Consider the following 6031-nt stretch of genomic DNA (forward strand, 5'->3'; position numbering starts at 1 on the left):
TATACAGATATGCCTAACTCTACACAGATATGCCTAACTGCACAGATATGCCTAACTCTACACAGATATGCCTAACTCTACACAGATATGCCTAACTCTATACAGATATGCCTAACTGCACAGATATGCCTAACTCTACACAGATATGCCTAACTGCACAGATATGCCTAACTGCACAGATATGCCTAACTACACAGATATGCCTAACTGCACAGATATGCCTAACTACACAGATATGCCTAACTCTACACAGATATGCCTAACTCTACACAGATATGCCTAACTACACAGATATGCCTAACTGCACAGATATGCCTAACTACACAGATATGCCTAACTCTACACAGATATGCCTAACTCTACACAGATATGCCTAACTACACAGATATGCCTAACTCTACACAGATATGCCTAACTACACAGATATGCCTAACTCTACACAGATATGCCTAACTGCACAGATATGCCTAACTGCACAGCTATGCCTAACTCTACACAGATATGCCTAACTACACAGATATGCCTAACTCTACACAGATATGCCTAACTCTACACAGATATGCCTCTACACAGATATGCCTAACTCTACACAGATATGCCTAACTCTATACAGATATGCCTAACTCTACACAGATATGCCTAACTGCACAGATATGCCTAACTCTACACAGATATGCCTAACTCTACACAGATATGCCTAACTCTATACAGATATGCCTAACTGCACAGATATGCCTAACTCTACACAGATATGCCTAACTGCACAGATATGCCTAACTGCACAGATATGCCTAACTACACAGATATGCCTAACTGCACAGATATTCCTAACTACACAGATATGCCTAACTCTACACAGATATGCCTAACTCTACACAGATATGCCTAACTACACAGATATGCCTAACTGCACAGATATGCCTAACTACACAGATATGCCTAACTCTACACAGATATGCCTAACTCTACACAGATATGCCTAACTACACAGATATGCCTAACTCTACACAGATATGCCTAACTACACAGATATGCCTAACTCTACACAGATATGCCTAACTGCACAGATATGCCTAACTGCACAGCTATGCCTAACTCTACACAGATATGCCTAACTACACAGATATGCCTAACTCTACACAGATATGCCTAACTCTACACAGATATGCCTAACTGCACAGATATGCCTAACTCTACACAGATATGCCTAACTACACAGATATGCCTAACTCTACACAGATATGCCTAACTACACAGATATGCCTAACTCTACACAGATATGCCTAACTGCACAGATATGCCTAACTACACAGATATGCCTAACTCTACACAGATATGCCTAACTCTACACAGATATGCCTAACTACACAGATATGCCTAACTATACACAGATATGCCTAACTGCACAGCTATGCCTAACTACACAGATATGCCTAACTGCACAGATATGCCTAACTCTATACAGATATGCCTAACTACACAGATATGCCTAACTCTACACAGATATGCCTAACTACACAGATATGCCTAACTCTACACAGATATGCCTAACTCTACACATATATGCCTAACTCTACACAGATATGCCTAACTGCACAGATATGCCTAACTCTACACAGATACTATATGCCTAACTCTACACAGGGCAGAACAACACGAGCTGTTCACAACGCCCGGAGTCGTGATAATGTGATTTTCAGTTAAGTGATATCATGGTTTTGAAACACATGATTTAGATTTAGTGCTTGTGTTGTGTGCGCCCTCGCAAATGTGACTTTGTCAAAATGAGAGACAGCATTTGATACGAGTGGCGTGCTCACTCATGCACCTGTTGCCCATGTTAAAATTAGCATGTATATGTTCATTCTCCTATTTTAATGCACAGCAGGGAGGTACAGCGAGGCTATTTCAGCCTGCAGTGACACCCCCCCGGCCTATGGTTTAGTATGTGCGTGTGTGTGCGTGCGTGCGCATAGTATAAAGTGCATAGTTACTACCAGTAAAAGGGCCAGATAGTGTACTATTATAATACATAGTGGTAGTATTTAGTATAACCATACTAAACACAAATCACAATCTTTACATACCTAGATACACGTTAAAGCACGGTCAGACAACTACACAAGCCTAAACAGCGTCTGATCAATAAATAACAAATATTCCATTCTTGTCCCATCCTACCCACAGGATCCTATCATCTAGGTGCAATCAGTGCTGAAATGTTGAAAAGGTTGTTTAAAATACTCTTCTTGACCTCACGGGAGAAGCTATGATAGTTTGTAATATTTGTAATGTTGTCAGGGAGCCTATTCCATTCTTTGGTGGCTTTTATAAAAAAGGTGGTGTGTGCGTGTGAGTGTGTGTGTGTGTGTGTGTGTGTGTGTGTGTGTGTGTACATGTGTGTGTGTGTGTGTGTGCATGTGTGTGTGAGTGTGTGTGTGTGTGTGTGTGTGTGTGTGTGTGTGTGTGTGTGTGTGTGTGGCTCGACAAGGCAGCGACACTGCCAATTTTCACAAAGCAAAAGAGATGTTCCCTATGTTCTGTTCCCTGGACAGCGCCACACTGCAGGGCCACCCTGACCCACATGGCAGGCCAACCCTCCCAGTCAGCAGTATGCTGCGTGCTCTGTGAGCGCCAGCTCTAGAACCTTACTGTCCGCACTGCTGTATTCTCTAAGCCTGCTCGTCTCACGCACTGCCCCGCCCCTGTTTATCGGAATGTCAGAAATGTGGGTGGAAACATTGGGATGCCGAACTTTTCAAGAGGCTCACACTGAGCATCTAAACTGAATACAATGTGTCTGTCTCGTTTTCTTAAAGCATTTGACTCTTTTTGAATTCATTTTTAAACTAGCTGTATCCATGGTGTGGTATCTAGTCTACCGTCAATGCAGTTTTCATAATATCTCACCAAAGGCGAGGTCTGTCTCTCTTTCCACATTGAGAAGAAATCTTATCGCAGAGACTAGGCCAATGCACACGGCGTGCGATTTTGTCGACAACATTCGATTCTCAATTCACACCAATGAATGAATGAATGAATGTGAATGGAGAATGGAATGTTGTCGTGCGACAATATCGCATCGCACGCCGTGTGCATTGTCTCATTGAGATGCATTCAAAACAATGGAATCGAATTCGGCGGTGCGACAAAATCGCACGCCGTGTGCATTGGGCTTAACACTGCCTTACATACTTATTATAAACATTCTGTACTGTACATCGGTCACAAGCAGTGGAGCTAAAGCATAGAGTAGCACGCTCGCTGTGATCTTTTTCAGAATTCTATGTTAATCAAACCTACTGTTTAATTTCAGAGAAATGCTAAAGGCCAATACCAGAGCTGCCGCCCCCCCTCCCCCCTGCACCCTCGCACCCCCACAGTGAGGTTCCTCCATCTCCTCGTGGACAGTAATTGGTTCATCTTTATCCCCTTTTTATTAACACACTCAGTTGGGAGCATGCTAACGGCGGCGCGTTAGCCTATTGTTAATTACCATGTTCCTAAGACTGCACCCTGTGGAGAATGTAATCACACACAGCCAAGTGGAGAGCGGGCCATATGTTGCCATGGTTTAATCATTGACGAAGGGTGTTGAGAGAGGATGATCTTTAGATATCTCTCTGGGAGCGAAATTCATTCCTTTCTCTTCTCCACTCATTATTAGAAGCCTCAACTTAGTGTACATACAGTATCGTAGCGTCAATGCAGAGCCGCGGTAGCTACGTTGTACGAACGGAAAGATTAGACTAGAGAGACGACTGTTCAAAGTGATATGTCTTCTAAAATGACTTATTTCATGAAAAGGTAATGATGATGATGATGATATAGTAATAGTAATACATCTAATGACCTCAACCTATCAGCGTAAAACTAATGTGCACTAATGTGCACTAATGTGTGACACGTGCAGATCTTTTAATAGAATGTAGCCTGCCAACACAGAAAACAGGCCTCTCTGATAGTAGTGCGGGAAGTCTTTGAGATCTTCTGACACCTACCTGCCCTGTATAAGAACATTTTTAATCAGCATGCTGTTCACTGACAGCCTGAAGGCCGACATGTTCAGTCAATAATATGTCACTTAAATGCGCTGGGCATTAGGTCCTGACTGATTCATCCTCATGGGAGGTCACTATTCATGAGGTTGATCGTGATATCAAATGAACAGTGTTGGCATTTTTTAAAATTATAGTTGCGCATCAATAGAGTCATTCATCCATCGGACGGTAACAAGACAGGACAGACGTATTCCTGGCCTTGTTCCTGGTGGCGGTGCAGAAACACCACTGGATGAAACTGATTGATGACGCCGTACTGCTAATCACATCTCCGCATTTGGCTTAACAAACAAAGTGTGCAAGAAATGTAAAGAGGGTCATGAATGATGGTCATGAATGATGGCTCATGTAGACGACTACATTGTTTGGAGCCTCCATAATGGAGGTATAATATTTAATGTTTGTGTGGGATATATATCTTAACAATGCCCTCTAGTGGCACAGTAACAGAACTGTAGTATGTATGTTATAACATGCATTTTTCCAACACACAACACATGTGCGCGCGCACACACACACACACCCACACACTCACACACCCCCACACACACACACACCCAGGTCCGTCAGGACATATTTATTGCCCCCTCCATGCCTATCCCCTGACCTGAGAGGTGGGATTACAGTAAATCCCCAGGAACAACACCAGGCTAAACCGTGTCTGCATTTCTTTTGTGAGCCCTTCGTGCCGGAAACGTGTTTTGCCGACTGGGAGTCCTACCCCTCACCTCAGCTTTAGCCAAGTAAGCCAGTATGACTGCCAAGCAATGTGTCCAGCCGGCAATGTGGTGGTGTACAATCGGTATGTTGGAATCAAATGGAAGCAAATGAAGGCGACGCTGACCGGTTCACCAATAGGACACTCGTATAGAACTCACCAATAGAACGTTTAGTTTACCATCATGTACTTTTCAAAATGAGGTTACTCATTTTAACTACTTTCAACCAAATCCCTCGGGAACAGTATTATGACTGTGTGTACAAGGAGGCGAGAGCTTAGTATCTATAGTGTGCAATGTAAACATTTCCTTGGCCTTGTGGCTGCTTTTATGAGAGTTCCTCAACAAGCCATGCTTTCACCAGCCTCAGGCCTGTCTGTGTGCTGAACAGGTGGTCCTTTATTCCTTGTGCTCCGTAGGGCAGGGGGACAGGTTTAATGTGGACACATGGCTTCCGCTCAGCACCAAAGAGCCATGGATCACTGACTAAAGACACATAAACAGAGAGCTTTAGTATACACACAACGATAGGGTAGTAGGGTAGGCACAAATCTTGTTTGGTTGTTAACATAAGCCAGAAAACAGTCAACAAATTGTAAATGTCAGTGAAACATTGGTGTTCTTTAATAAACATTTTGCTTTATAAATATCATTAAAACCTCTCAATATACAACCTTTATTTCGAATAAAGTATGATGTATTACCTAAGGAATACAAGAAAATGTTTTGTACTATTTTAAGGTTTTATAAAAAGGGTACCCACAAGAGGGTAAAACCAAGCTGATTTCAAGGGTGCCATGTCAGCAAAAAGGCAGCCAGATACTACTGGAATGTGATGAATATACATTAGAGCAATTTGAATGATGAAATGTGAGAAGTGTCTCGTGGTAATACAATACATTTAAAATAAATATATCCAAATATTTAATTCACTTCAATCCCTTGAATCAACATTGGACATGATCATTTCAGGCCACGTGGTGTTGAGGTAATTATCTTGGGATATTTACATTATATAGGAGTGCTCCTCCAACAACAGACATTATAGGGATAATACCACATCACCCTGTAGTAAGACTGGGTCCGCTGCAGTACGACTACCATCATTGTATTACTTAAGCATCACTTTATTATTACTTTACTTATTTGACTTTACTCTATTATTGTGGTTTTGTATCTTGTATACCAGTGTTGAAGAAGCTAAACCAAAAACGTTTACTCTTGTGTACATTGGGATGTAATAAAATCACT

This window comes from Nansenia antarctica, assembly GCF_963989245.1.
Source record: "Nansenia antarctica genome assembly, chromosome: 4".
NCBI lineage: Eukaryota > Metazoa > Chordata > Actinopteri > Argentiniformes > Microstomatidae > Nansenia > Nansenia antarctica.